Source organism: Biomphalaria glabrata, chromosome 1 (genome assembly GCF_947242115.1).
Source record: "Biomphalaria glabrata chromosome 1, xgBioGlab47.1, whole genome shotgun sequence".
Taxonomy (NCBI): Eukaryota; Metazoa; Mollusca; class Gastropoda; family Planorbidae; genus Biomphalaria; species Biomphalaria glabrata.
Genome location: NC_074711.1, coordinates 32,300,546 through 32,317,164, shown reverse-complemented (window position 1 = coordinate 32,317,164; position 16,619 = coordinate 32,300,546). Strand labels below are relative to the sequence as shown.

The following is a 16,619-nucleotide window of genomic DNA, read 5'->3' as shown; positions in this document are numbered from 1 at the left end:
TCCTTTAATCTGATTGATGTACCAAGTCAATTCGTTGTTCATGATTGGCAAATAGTATTCTTCACAATAATTTTTTTTTGAACAAAGCCAAACAAAACAATGATCTTAAAAAAAACATTGAAGTTCTTGTTAGACCGACCGTTGTCCCTTGTTTTAACTTGTACGGCCATTTTCACTGTTTAAACACAACAAGAACGACTATATGTAACATGCAATGTGTTCCTTTGTCTGTCTGGTACAAAGTTTGTTTCTCCCACATCCAATCTCGGATAAAGCTGAAATTGTGCACAATTATTTCTTTTACCTGACAACACAAGAATCAATAGAATATTAACCAATTAGTTATATAGATATTGGTAATGAATTATTTTGTTTGGTATATTGAACGATGGAAAGAAAGTTTACTCTACTGATAAGTTGGTATAAGTTGAATTAGTCCCCTTTAAAAGTCTGTACATAAATATGAAACCTATTTTGATAAGCAGCTTCCTGGCTTAGTGGTTTCCGTGTTAGTTTGAGGAGGCGTCCTTCGCCCTCGAGTGTGATTTCAGGTCGCTTACCTTTTTTTAAATGACCCAGATACCTCTTCTTTCTCCCTTCTACCCCCTTCCAACTGGTCCAGACAAATAATAGAGTATTGAGAAAGCTAAAAGCATGAAATTGCGCTAAAGAAAAACAATTGGTAAAAATATGTCTAATCTAACAGATTTATTATTGTTGGTCTAGAGTCTAGATCTATTACAAATTTAATTATACGACTGACCCAAATTAATTGATGCAACTGCACTTAATCTAAGCTTTGTTTATTTTTAAAATATATTTATGTTTGATATTTTATATCAATAAAAGATAAATGGAACAGAAAAGATTAATAAACTAGGAGATAAAGGTAAAAAAAAACTAGATTTCGTTCTTAGTTATACAGTGTTAAAATACAAATCTATTCATTTTTACATGAGGTCAAATGTAAAATATAATAAACACTATATTTATCCGCGCTAACACATTAGGACAGTGCTATTCATATACAACTCATGTCTGGTACTGATAGCTGTGGTAAGAGATTACAAAATGAAGCGGAGGGATACAGCTCGTCTGGTCATCTGCAAGATAACAAAATCAATGGGAACTGACAGATTACATTTCTCGTACACATCACAGACGGCTTGCGCAACAATCTGTGAAATTCAGCCAAGCCGGCGGGGCGTTGTCTTGTGTGGCAGCAGTCAAGGCAGTTTGCTTTTCTGGAACAAACAAACATCCACGGAAACATAGAGGCCTAGAAATCACATAGAAAAGGTCTATATCCAATATGCTGTTGTCTTATGATTTAAATTTTTCACTGAGACATCTAATAATATGTTGTATACGTACTATGCTTTTGATATTGAAGTAACCCTGTACAAGTATTAAGATGTAGACATCGAATAATACGCTGTAGCTTGTATAAATACTATGCTTTATGGAGGAGAACATGAAGTATTATTACTAATCTGAAGATATTAACCAGTATGCTGTATTAGTATTAAGCTTTATATATTCAATAGCTACGCTGTACGGCTATAGAGATACTATGTTATTATATGTTAACTACCCGCTATTTAAGTACTAAGTTTTGTGTTTAAGTTCACACTGTATAAGTACTAGGCTTTTGACATTTGCCAATACGCTTTATAAAAGGCCTACTAAGTATTGTAACAATATGTACTGTGTATATATACAGAGCCGTTGCAATAAATCATTTTAAAGTAAACGGGATTGTTACAATTACACGATTTGCACGATCAATTGTAAACTTAAATTTTGATTTGCAAGAACCAGAATGTAACATTCTTTAATTAAGCAAAGAAATACTATATAAAAGTACAAGAATAGAAAGCAATATTAAGTCATGCAAGGACGATATAGTGGAACCTAAAGAAAACAAGTTTAGGAAATAAAAAGTTTGAGAGAGATTGTGAAATATATAAAGTAAACAATGTCATGTTATTGAAAGACATGTGTTGCTTACGAGATACATTGTCCTACAAGGAATGAGCTTAAAATATGATTCTATGAACTAAACTGAAGGGAAACAATGGAAATTATTACAGAACCTTTCAAACACCTCATTTATCAACGCTTCCTATATCCTGTACAACAGAAACACCAAAATAAGTTTGTAATGGGACCACTTGAGTCAGGAGTTGATGGGGGAGATTGAAACTCTCTTGATTGTAACCATGGTTTATAGCACTAGTTGATTAATTGTAAGAAAACAGATTTTAAAACTCTCTGTCTCTTCTCTTTGAGAGATTTCTCTTTTGATTCGAAACTTATATCTGTTTCAATTATAAGTGAAAGTTCACGCCTGAGTAGGATTCGTTAGAGCAATGGATGCGATGGCCTGAAAAAAACAACACACGAACAAAAAAACAGCTATGTTGGCAGGGTTAAAAAGGATGAAGACTTTGTAATTGCAAGGTCATCTTTAACGTCCTTTATGGGGGGGGGGGGGGGAATGGGAGTTGCTATTAGATTTGTGTGATTTGTCTGTCTGTTCTTCCGTCTACCGCCCGTAACGTTTATATATTAAAAAAAAAACATAAGGAGTTCAACTAAAAATCTTATTCACCATATTTTGTATCATGCTAAAAATAGAAGCATTTGCTACTTTTTGTCATCAGAAAACGTACCCTTTGGGTTCAAAAAATGAATATATATATATATATATATATATATATATATATATATATATATATATATATATATATATATATATATATATATATATATATATATATATGTATATATTCAAATATTATTAGTAGCAATATTTTAAAAAGCAAAAACCTAAAGATTTATACACTATGTACCGAGATTATCCTTCCAATATGACGATTTCACAGACTCCCACAGATGTAATACCTTGACATTGGCAATGCATTAAACGTACAAACAATGTGTTGACAACATAGAACTGTTTTTTCCTACGCCCAAACGTCATGCCAGAAATGTATTGTGTTAGTCTTCCCCTCCCCTTTGCGTGATAAATGTTTGACTGGGCCGTGGATGAGGATTTCCTGGATCCACGTTGTGTCCATGCGGCGATCATCCCAGACCAAAGGCTTCAATTATTTACTGTTGGACCCCCCCCCCCCAAAGTCCTCCTTCTCTGTCCAACCCTTCTCTCCAGCACACTCAACATCAGACATCAGAGGGCTAACCGTTGATTTCACAAAGTTAACCGTATGATCGATAGCCTGCATTAGATCTGTAGATGTTTTGCTGACCACCCCCCGAACTTCTCTCTTCACTTTGGTTTACACTAGAGCTCAACTCGGAATGACATCACACTATCAACTCTCGGAATGACATCACACTATCAACTGTTATGAATCTGCTCGGATTTAACAACTGCATTCACTACTTGACCTATAGTTCGCTATACTTGATCTAAAATATACTAATATACCTGATATATACCACAATACATTTCACCATTATAATGGTTATACTTGATCTATAGTACGCCTCCATCCTGCATTCACTACTTGACCTATAGTACGCTATACTTGATCTAAAATATGCCAATACACCTGATATATAGCACAATACATTTCACCATTAGAATGTTTATACTTGATCTATAGTACGCTAAACTTGATCTATAGTAAGCTATAATTGATCTAAAATATTCTAATATAACTGAAATATAGCACACTACATTTCACCAATAGAATGTTTATACTTGATCTATTGTACGCTATACTTAATTTCTTAATTTTGTTAGGGGAACTGTCAGAAAATCAAGTGGTGTATTTCTTTTTTCGTTATCTGTTCCTCCACATTTGGCCGTTGAAGATCATTTAATAGTATTTTATAAGATAGAAATGTAAAAAGTATAGGTCCCATAAGGTAACTTACAATATAATTAGATAGATTAAAGAAAACGTGAATGTTATGCCAAATAGATTACATTTTTGTGAACTAAGAAACACGTTTTTAAGACAAGCGGTAAACAGAGAAAATTACGAGTAAAAGGAAGGGATGTAATTTGTAGCCTACGTCTGTCCGTCCGTCCGTCCCGTTTAGATCTCGTAAAAAGAGGATAAAAGAAAGGGATATTTCGGTAGATCTTACCGTAATTGGCCTTTAAAAGCATTTGCTGAAAAAATTTAAAGGGGGTACGACCTGAATTCGAACTTTTGGCTAACGCCTCCTCGGTCAGATGCGCTAACCATCCTGCTAGTGAGGTACTTACGACTAGTAGAAGATTGTATGTTTTTATATATTGTTGTTTCAATTTAGAGCGGGAACCTAAAAAGGAACTAATTCAGCTTATGCACCACTTTAGTCTAGTACAATTTCTTTCCTTTTTTTGAGATACCAAACAAAATATATAATTACCAATAGTTAATAAACTAGTTCATTATTATTTTTTTTATTGATTTGGTGGCATGAAAAATAAATAATTCTGCAAAATTTCAGCTTCATCCGAGATTCGGTGTAGGAGAAATAACGTGTACAGACAGACAGACAAAGTGAGTTGATATAAGCTTTGTAAAAATGCCAATTAAGACTACAAAATTTAATTTAATTAGAACCAGTTATGAAGACTATAATGTTAGAATCATTAAATTTAATTCCTTGGATGTGCCATCTAGATAATATTGATACTGTATTCCTTCACTAGTAAACACTGGATACAGTAGGCTGGTATGACCTTTTGTATTTTCAAAATAAATAAATTGTATGTTCCCTTATTGTCAACTTATACATTTTTCTATCAATGTAATTTACGATTATATAGTAAAAGAGCGATAATATGCATAACAGCACCGACTGTAGGAGTGAAATAGAGAAAAATAAAAGTTTTGATGGGAGAACATGTTTATTATTGATTGCTTGCTCTTGGTGTCTGTCAAATGATCTCCCCCTACTATGCGGCTCATCTATTATTTATTTCTCATTTGGTGACTGCAGGTCTTAACCTTATGGGAAATGAATGGAATGCAATTTCTGTACAAGTAGCGCTGCTACGCCATAATGGTGGAGGCGGTGGGATAGTAATCGAAACAATGTAGTAACTAAACACAAATATACCAGCAGTAAACTTGGAAGTAAATGTAATTCAAAAAGAAATTAATTAATTAATTTTAAACTAAAACTAATCTGCTATTTTTTTAAACTTTGACTTTTAAGATTCCAATTGCGCTCTTTCGTTAATTAGGTACATTCATTAAGAAAGAAAAAAAAAAAGAAAGAAAGCAATATTAAGAAATGTGGAAGCAATATAAAGGAATGTGATAGAAATTGAAAGAGGTAGATTGGAAGAGACGTTGACGGGAATAGACAAAATGAACGATACCAATGACTCCTATCAACGATACCAATGACTCCTATCAACGATACCAATGACTCCTATCAACGATACCAATGACTCCTATTCATAATCAACTTTTCCAATCAAGGTCTTAAAATTATTTTGTGCTTCAAGCGAAAGACACTATTTTATAGTTACATGGTATATTCCAATGCTTCGCTTATCAATACTTCCATGTAAGGCACATCTGATGCACTAAGATGTTTTCCATTTATAGATTTACTTCCACGTACGAAAATCCCCGACGTCAACTGTATAAATCAAACATTTGCACTGTTAGGCTTGTATTTTCAAATGCGGAAAGAATCATGTGTGCAAGAAATAGCTTTACGATCATCAGTTCGATTCCCATTTGTACCGACATTTTGACATAAATGACACATCAATAAACACCAAAATTCTATCAATGTTTCGCCCTCGAGCGACTACTGGGGGACCACGCCCCTGTCTAGCAGCTTTCTGTTTCACACTTTTACCATTGTTCAAGTCGTTTGGAGCTAACGCTTTATAAATGTCCTCACGACCAAAACTTAAGCTGTGTGTGTGTTCTAGGGCTGAGTTTGGGTGTGGGGTGGAATGTGTGTGTGAATGAGGGGCGAGATGGAGGCGTGAGGGAGCAAATCCAATAAAGGGACCGAACTCAAAGACAGCGACCTTCAGGACTCAAGAAATCTTGGGCTAGAGTAAAGGGAAATGAAACCCAGTACCAAGTCCAGGACGAAATAGCAGGGAAAGAAATGGGATTTGGGGGTGGGGAGGCGACTAGGGCTTGACCAAAGTGCTGAGATTGAAATAAAACTGGGTTGTTATTTGACAGAAAATGGGTTGTAAGTGGGACATAAAAGCTTTTTTACATTTAGAGCCAAATTATGGATTAAAGTAAAGTATAAAAAATGAAAATATTGCAAAGTAAAATGTTAATATTGATTGATACGTTTATTAGTAATATTAAGGTAATCAAATATAAAAAGCGAGAAAAAGTAGAGAAAGCGATAAAAGGAAATGTGATGGCGATGGAAGGCAAGAAAGAAACACTAAGAAAATGAAAAGGGCAAGATTAGGGGCTAGTTTAGAATGTGATTTAAAACATACAAAAATCCTTTAAAAAAAAACAACAAAGCTTATCTATAAGGGCAGAACTCCGTCCTTAAAACTATGTTAATATTGTACAAGTTATTTGATCTCAAACAAAGTAATTAATTACCAATAATTAATTGACTAATCGAGTATTTTGTTTATTGATTCATGTTTTTTTTACCTTTACCTTTACCTATCCCTTAGTCTGTTGGTCCGTTGGGGCACCAAACAAGAATTGTCACCGTCTTTCTCCATTCCTCCGTGTCTTTTCCTTGTTTAGAACCTCCTTCAATGGCAGGCCCATCCATTCTTTTATGTTGTCCTCCAATCGCTTTCTCTGTCTGCCTCTTCTTCTTTTCCTGGTACTGTTCCCTGAAGAAAGGTCCTTGCGAGCCCCGCAGATCTTTTAATATGGCCATAGATTTTAAGCTTGCGTTTTTTTACAATAGTTAGCAGGTCATGGGGTCCGATCGCTGCAGTAACCCTGTCTCTAATCTATTGGTTTGTGGTGCGGTCTTTGAATGTAATACCTAGGATCTTTCTTTAGCATCTCGATTCCATTGCTAGGATCCTGCTCTCTAGCTCTGCAGTCAGCGTCCAAGACTCGCAAGCATTTATAAAAATGTGGCCATGACCAGGGAGCGCATCAGTCTGATTTTGGTGCCAAGGGCTAAGCCCTTGTCTTTCCATATTATTTTAAGTTTTGAAAGGGCTGCTGTGGACTGTGCTATTCGGGCCAATAGTTCGGGTTTCGTTCCCTCATCTGAGACAATAGCTCCGAGGTATTTGAAGCTGTTAACACTAGTCAGCTTTTCACTTACAATACTGATGCCCCTTTTAAAGCCCTGTTGGCTATTGGTCATAATTTGTTGTTTTTTTCGGCATTTATTTGCATACCATATACTGCGGAAGTCTTGTCATTGCGCATCACCAGGTCAGCCTGTTCTTCTTCTGTCCCTGCTAGGCCGTCAATGTCATCTTCGAAGCGCAAGGTAGTAATTCTTCTTCCTCCAATGCTTACAGTACCTTCATAGCCCTCGAGAGCATCTTCCATTATCCTTTCAAGGAAGATATTGAAAAGTGTTAGTGAAAGTAGGCAGCCTTATCTTACTCCAACTGTGTTTAGAACCAGTCCCCAATATTATTGTTGAAAGTAGGCAGCCTTATCTTACTCCAACTGTGTTTAGAACCAGTCCCCAATATTATTGTTGAAATACACTGCACTGGTGGCATCCTTGTAGATAACTTTGATTATGTTTTTATTAATGTTGTACTTTTCCATTGTCGCCCAGAGTGCCCCGTGCCATACTATATCGAAAGCTTTCTTGAAATCAATAAAGACATGGAAAAGATTCTCTTGGTGTTGGAGATATTTTTCACAGAGTATTCTGAGGTTTAGGATTTGTTGTCCTGCGATCTTGTCTAAAACCCGCTTGTTCTTCTGATATGATTTTGTCTGTTATCAGTTTTGTCGGTATAATCTAATTTTTAACAGTACTATGCTGGGATGGCTTATGAGGCTGATGGTGTGGTAGTTTTGACAGAGTTGTAAATTGCCTTTCTTTGGAAGGGTTATGATGAGTGATTGGGTCCAGGGTTTTGGGTCATTCTCTTGATTGCCAGATCTTGTTGCAAATCGTATAGAGTGCGTTTATCATGGTTTCTCCTCCCGCCTGTAGAAAGTCAACAGGAATGTTGTCAACTCCGGCCGATTTTCCCTTTTTCATGGCTTTTACTGCTGCTGCTACTTCCGAGCGAAGAATCGGATAGTCGTCAATGTTGGATACTGTCGGGACATTAAGTATCTCTGTATCTCCTGAGATTTCAAAGTTATACAACTCTGAACAGTATTCCGTCCATTTTTTAACACATCTTTTTCTGCAGTTCAGCATCTATTGTTTTTATCTTGTATTGTGTTGGTTCTTCCATGCTTTGAGGTAGTGAGGTCCTTCACTAGTTGGTACGCTTTTTTACTGCAGACAAATAATAGAGTATTGAGAAGGCTAAAAGCATGAAATTGCGCTAAAGAAAAACATAGAACATAGAACTTTTTTTTATTATTTGTCTGGACCTGTTAGGTCCCTGTTCAATTTCTTGACACTTATTCTCTATCCTCTTTTTCTTCGCTTCTTTCATTCCCTTTCTAATCCGTTTGTTGACGCTTTTGTATTCTTGGACATATTTTGGGTCGGACAACTTTTTCCCTTTAAGCTCCCGTCGCTTGTCACAGAACTCTCTTTTTTTCTCAAAAGGGTTCTGAAAGCGAGCTTTTTAAGTATAAAAAATCCATTGTATTTTAATCCATATTTAAGGAATAAGCTTGTAAACACGACATCATGGCCAAAACTTAATTTAAATTAACTGACGTCGATTCATTTCTTATCAGAACCATTCGTACTGTTTCGAGAGAGTCGAATTAAAAAATATAAACGAATTCAAAACATTCTTTTGAAGAAGACATGTCCATACGTCTTCTCCAACGCGGTTCTAGGCTCTTCCCATTTTTCTTAAGACAGAACGATGAAATTCTTCCAACTGAATTTCATCGTTCTGTTGACCTCTATCCCATGAACACAACAAACTCACTAAAAGACTGAACACAACAAACTCACTAAAAGACTGAACACAACAAACTCACTAAAAGACTGAACACAACAAACTCACTAAAAGACTGAACACAACAAACTCACTAAAAGACTGAACACAACAAACTCACTAAAAGACTGAACACAATGACGATTTTACGAGCATCAGGCTCTTTAGGAAACCTCATCCCCTTCTGCCTCGAATGTTGCACACGTATCAGTAAATAAAATTCAGATTTAATATTTCTATATTAAACTATAACAGAAAAATGAAAATGGAAGACGAACAAGTTGTCGGTGATATTTTCCAGGCACAGCTATCGTGTATAGTGATTAACATTAAGTGCTTCGATGACGCTAATCAGTGAAGAAAGTAATTCAACGAAATTAACGCCGCGTTAATTACCTAAGAGCTGCTTGATATTCCATCACCTGATGAGTGTCTAGAGTAGTCTAAACCGTGTTGACAGGGGCTGTTGGAAATAGCCAAGTATGGAAATACATTGGTGACTTCTAAGCTGATTGACATGATTGATAGACTAATGTGTAGCATGTTTAAACTTAGATAAAACCATCGCCGACCATAGTGTGTTTAGATACAAAGTGCATCAAATGTGTTGCCACTACCTCACCTCATCTTTCTTTTAAATTAAATCTACTTTATAAAACTCCCCAGCTTGAAGGTCATTTTAAATATAGGCCCCTATATCTTGACGGCAACAAACCGGGGCGGGGGGGGGGGGATCGAAAAAAAATTTATCTATAACTTTCTCTAATTTCTCACTGTTTTAATATATTGTTATAACAGTAGTGTCTAGTTGTCGTCTGCGTGTAATCAGTTAACATAGATGAAGCAGGCCAAACTACCCCGAGCGGTTAAACATGATGATTGGCGTCGAACGACTCTGCAAGAAAATAATGTGATCTGAACGCTGCACGTGCTAATCACTCGTAATATGGTCATGTGATCATCTAGAAAGAACTGTCGACATGTGGTTGGCGTTTCTGCCCGATTCGAGATGGCTTAGACGGAGCCTCTATAAAAAGCGAGTGTCAGAGCAAGACGGTCCTGTCCGGTACAGTAGAATCCCGTACGAGTCTATAACGAGACCAACAGAATTTAGTACAGCATGGCGATTATCTACAGGGAAGCATTTGCACAGTCAGCGTTTCATGTTACCAGTAGTACGGTATTGGCTGTGACTATATTAGACTCATTAAAGAATTACGTTATTGTAAGACGAGTTGCCAAGTTCTTGAGTTGGTTGTGTCTTGTTGTGCAGTGTTTGCACGGAGCCTGATAGGGTTGATAGAGCCTGATAGGGTTGATAGAGCCTGATAGGGTTGATAGAGCCTGATAGGGTTGTGGCAATATCTTTTCAATATAATTTTAAAGACATGACTGAAGTGTAACGTTTTTTTTGTCGAATTAAATTTTACGTTATATTTGAGACATCAGGACAAGTTTAACATTATTAAGACACTGTTCATGCTTTTAAATGAATCTGTATTGTGGCTATCGGATAGGGCAACTTTCAACCTCTTTCTCTTGTTTAAAGGACCTTTTCGTCTTTTTGTTCTCGGCAAATTTCGTACCACCATTCTGTCAGATCTTAAGCAACATCCTTCTTTCATTGATTTGTGTAGTTCTGAGATCACGCTTGCAGACATCTCTGTAGGTTAGTTTTTGGCCGTTCTTGGGCTCGACTCCCTCAGCAATCTCACTATAGAGCTTTCCATTGGTAATTCTTCCTTCTGGCATGCTGGAGACATGTCCAAGCTAACGTAATCGTCTCTGAGTCAACACAGAATACAATACTATGCAACAATACAGTCTTTGTATTGGGCGTAACAAAACGTTCTGATTGGGAAACACAATCTCTCCATGACTTATACAGGTATGGGTCGCAAACTGCGTGAGCATCTAGTGCTTTGAAATTTCTCGTAGGCCTTACACTTGAAGTGTTAGGATACTAAAGGTTAATACGTGTCCTTTAGGAAGCAGAAATATTGTTTGCATGTAGTTTGGTTTGGTTTGTCATAGATCTATGGCTATTAGTGTGTTCTTTTCAATTTCACTCATCGCGGACCTAATTACCAGATACCATTTAGGATGGCTGTCTGGTCTGTCCGGTATGCGTTCTAGACAGATGGTCCCCGGTTTGATCCCTGCCTATTGCCATTCGCCTCCGTTCTGCGGGGTCATTGAGTTAAGATGCAATAATCTTCAATTGTGAAGGAACATCCAACAAATGAATAAAAATTGTATATTTAATTAAATTACCAGGTAGATTTCTCACTGATTAAATTACTAAGTATATTCCTATATTAAATTATTAAGTATATTCCTATATTAAATTACTAAGTAAACTTCTGTTTAATTTAGTTTCCAGGTTCTTTATTTCTACACTTTGCATTGTTTAAGCCTATATGAACATTTTATTCAAGCCAAGCTGAATGGTAAAAGTTTAGACATTCTGTTAGCCTTCTGTCCCAGCTAGACAAATCTTTGGAAGTTTCGTTTAAAGTGGATGAAATAGGAGACTTTATTACTTTGAAAGTTTTTTACAATTTACACAACACTCGCACAGATATCATTTACACTATTTTTGTCTGTAAGCATTTCTACCATGGCTGCTCGTCTAGACGATGAGAAAGATTTGTAAGGAGATAACTCCACGATGTAAGTGAAGTTATATACAGGGGGGAGACAATTAGGCCAACCCAAAGAACACGAGATTAATTATAAATGAGTGCTGCTCTCTGAGAGAGAGAGAGAGAGAGAGGGGAAGAGATGAAATAGAGAGAGAGAGAGAGAGAGAAATAGGAGTGACAAGGAGAATGGAGGAGTAAGAGAAACTAGAGAAATAGAAAGTGAGAGGAACGAGAGAGAGAGAGAGAAGAGAGGCTACTGGCCCCAGCGGCTTCAGACGTCACTGTAAATTACTTAACGCAATCTACGAGTGATGTCAGTACCCACGTGATTCGGTGACGTAATTGCCCCCAGAACCAAACCAACATGCTAGTAGCACTCACAAGTGTTAGCCTGCGACTTTCTTATCAAACATCTACGTTCACCGAGGTTCTTAAGTAGCTCCTTGAAATGATCAAACTGATGGAGAAAACAAACAACAAACAACAAAACAACAAACAACAAAACAACAAACAACATAGATCTTACACTTGTCTTCGTTGTTTTCGTCACATTTCTTCAAACTGTCGCTTGCGATGCATAAAATATCTTAGTTGTACTGCTTTTGTTTTGCACAAAACTTTCGTTTGTTGCCCTGCGATTGATTTCGTCATTGTCAATGCATGTCTTTAACAAACCACTAGGTAATCCTCCTGCATTAGCTTTTCACGTTCATGCACAGCTTATAGACACACATTTTGTAACATTTTTTTTTAAGCACTAACCGCGTTTTACCTAATTGTCTATATCAAGTACCCTCAACTAATCTAATTTTACCCTCAACTAATCTACATTTTACACTCAACTAATCTACATTTTACCCTCAACTAATCTACATTTTACCCTCAACTAGGCGTACCATACTATCATAAGTTAAGAAACTTTGTCCCAAGATTATCTGTTAATATAAGAGCCATATTTGTTTTAAGAAAATGTGTGTTTTAAATTTATCGCCAGAATTTCTTGCGCCAAAACTGCTGCGCCAAAGCGACCATCGTAACGTAACGACTATCGCGCCTAAACGTCGCTGACCCTTCGTAGCTTACCTCAAGTTTAAGAATCTCTCCCAAGATCATCTAGCAGTATTAGATCAGTTATAGCTTAATTGTATTGAGAGCCGGAGTAATCTTTAGCGGCCCTCGAAAAGGGAAAAGACGCTATTAGTTTTGTGTGGAATGTCTGTCTGTCCGTCCTTCCCGTTTAGATCTCGCAAACTAGAAAATCCGCCATCATAATATTTTAGACCATTAAAAGTTCTGATGCAACGGCTACTTTTTTCTTTTCTGAAATCGAAAAATCTAATTTTTTAAAATCACGTATGCAAGCATTTTTTTTTCTTAAAAATACACCACTTTTACAACTATTTAATATTAATTGTAACAAATACGGTAAACTGTGTGGTCCAAACCACCCCTATATAGTAAACCGTTAAACACCTTAATGCAAATGGTTTTAGATTTTTTTCGGAAAGAATCTTCTTTCACATTTGTATTGCTAAGTTATGTAAGTTCTGTCATATCAACTTCTACATTTACATTTTTTTTTTAAGAGCAAAAAATCTATTAAGTATGCATATAAGTTGGACATAATTTAAAACAACAATTAATAAGTAGTTTTTCATATTATCGCATGAACTGCAGTAGTGTACTATGACCTATATAGAAAATTTAAAGAAACTAATGCAGAAAGAGTTTACAAAAAGTATATAAAAATTAAACACTTAACCCAAAAAGTAAGCAGACAGCTGCAGAGTGAATACATAAACAATGTAATATCTACAGACAACAACAAAAACCTATGGTCATACATTAAGTCTAAGAAAATGGAAACAACAGGCGTAGCGCCATTAAAAGATGAACATAACATAATACATAATGATAATGAAACTAAAGCAAACATTCTAAACAAATACTTTGCATCAGCATTCTCAGCCCCAGGAGACAAAGACATATTACTGAATTTGAACCAAGTAGACAACATAGAAGATATAGTAGTACAAGAAAATGGAATTCAAAAACTATTAGCCAACACCAAACCAAATAAAGCTTCTGGACCTGATGGTATTCCAGCTAGATTACTCAAAGAACTAAGTAATGAGCTAGCCCCAGTGTTCAAAATACTCTTTCAGGCTTCACTTAACCAGGGCAGAGTACCAAAGGACTGGAAAGAAGCTAATGTCACCCCCCTATTTAAAAAAGAAGAAAAATCTGACCCAGGAAACTACAGACCAGTATCACTTACCAGCATCACATGTAAAATCCTAGAACACATAATATGTAGCAACATCATAAACCACTTAGACAAACATAATGTCCTCACACCATACCAACATGGCTTTAGGAAATATAGATCATGTGAAACACAACTAATAAGACTAATTGATGATTTTTCAAAAGGTTTAGATAATAGTGAACAAATAGATGCTATCTTACTAGATTTTTCTAAGGCTTTTGACAAAGTTCACCACCATAGTTTGCTTAAAAAATTAAAATATTTCGGCATTAATGGTCCACTGCATCAGTGGATTAAAGACTTTCTGATAGGGAGAGAACAAACTGTAATAATAAATGGCTCTAAATCAACACCGATAACAGTAAACTCAGGTGTACCTCAAGGAACAGTCTTGGGTCCACTACTATTTTTAATTTACATAAATGATTTACCAAATTGCATTAATTCAGGAACAAAAGTCAGATTATTTGCAGACGATTGCATAATATATAGAACAATAAAAACAACACAAGACACAGATATTTTACAAAGAGAATTAGATGAATTACAGAAATGGGAATCAAATTGGAGCATGTCTTTCCACCCAGAAAAATGTCAGTTGTTAAGAGTAACAAAAAAACTAAAACAAATTAATTCCACTTATCTTATTCATGGCAAACCAGTAACACAGACTAAAAACGCAAAATACCTAGGTGTTATAATAAATGAAAAACTGTCATGGAATCCACATATTGATGAAACTACAAAAAAATCAAACAAAGCATTAGGATTTATTAAAAGAAATTTCTATAAATCAAATAAGAACATAAAACTAAAATGTTATTTAACCTTGGTTAGGCCAATAATAGAATATGCATCCTCTGTTTGGGACCCCTCAACTCAAGAAAACATTAAGAAACTAGAACAGCCACAAAATAGAGCAGTGCGATTCATAACAAACGAATATTCACATTTGACTAGAGTAACACCTTTAGTAAAATCACTAAATTTAGAAAGCCTTCAGGACAGAAGGCTCAAAAGTAAAGTAGCAATCATACATAAAACACTGAACCATAATCTTCAAATACAAAAACAAAATTTAATAAAATACTCTGAAAGACACAAAGATAAAGGCACAGTCCTCGTCCCATATGCTAGGACAAATTTGTACAAATACTCCTTCTTCCCTAGTGCTATTAGAGCATGGAATCGGTTGCCTGACCTAGCCAGGAAAACCAGTGACTTGGCAGAATTTAAGTCATTGGTTAATATGCATGACTAAATGCATGACGCGTAGGACGTAATCATCTTCTTTTTTGAAGTAACGTCTGTATTATATAAGAAGAAGAAGAAGAAGACATGAGAACACTCAACTAAAGGATTTTTTTTTTTACGGCAATGTTTTTCTTGAGGATTTAAATAAGAGCTTGACCCTTTACAATACATTTATATCAATTAGATATTCATTATAAGACATCAGTTAGGCCAGGTTCACATCTAAATTCACATTCACTTTCACCTATCCTTTGGTCTGCTGGAACGCTGGGGAACCACACAAGATCTCTCTCCGTTCTTCTTTGTCATTTGTCTTTGATAGAATTTCATTCTGATGTTCTTTCTGAAAATATTGAAACCTGCCTTTTTACCTGTCTGGGTGGACCACTTCGGGGGCCGATTTTGAGATTAAGCGAACTGTCATTGTAACCTTGTTTTTTAAAGATTCTGTCTTTGAAATAAGTTTGTGCCTTTGTAACAAGAATTCATTGAGATATGTACTGATTGTGATGATTTTAACTAAATCAAAACTATGAGAAAAACTTTCAGTTAATTTATTGCTATTATAAAGACAATAGATTTTTGCTATTTATCTCAATAGTTTTAAAAACATATTTCAGAAATAGATGGTATAGCAGATGGGTGGAGGGCTAGAAATTCGTCATTTAAATTTTCTTTAACAGATTTGCTAAAAAAGCGCGAAGTCCTTAGGCTGCTGAAAAGTGCCAGAAAATTGAAAGAAAAAAAAAATTAACATCCTAACTAGACTATAGGATGACCACATACATATATATATATATATTATATCTAAACTTAAAAAACGAAAACAAATTTTTATATTCGATTGATCAACTATAAATATAAATTTTTATGCATTAATCACAGAACTATATATTTACGCAAATTCATGAAATAAAGCCATTTCCTGTTTTTTACTATAAAAATGATCAATAAATTAAATTCAAGATCGAAATAATTCACGTCTTTTGATTTTAGTCATCTTGTGTACATTTAAATACATTGACTACCTAGATCATTTTAGATTATGTATCTAAAAATTGCCAAATAATAATTATGAGACTAGAAAGCTCTTTTATTTTTCGATGTTCAATTACTAGATCTAGATCTAAACATTAAATTATGTTACATAGGTTATGGCAGAAAACAACAACTTTACTTCTTAAAACTACTTTACAAAACAACGCCTTGTTTCAGATTTTAGAAAATTTTCACATTTTTTGTAGTGTTAAAGACAATACATTTTATGTCCAGTCTAGATATAATATATAAAGGCCTGTGTGGATGACCTTTTCTATCATTACGTAGCCAGTTTAAAATCAACCCGAAACCTAACAGATAAAATAAAATAAGGCAGTAAAATAAAACGTTAACTGGCAAGTGAAAAATAAACCAT

The 16,619-nt window shown here is 35.3% G+C and overlaps 1 protein-coding gene across 2 annotated transcripts in view; it reads left to right on the top strand.

Moving 5' to 3' along the window:
- LOC106071778 (arrestin domain-containing protein 17-like) overlaps positions 1 to 16,619 on the top strand; it is a 46,177-nt gene that overhangs the window by 12,248 nt on the left and 17,310 nt on the right. The gene's annotated exons all lie outside the window — the stretch shown is intronic.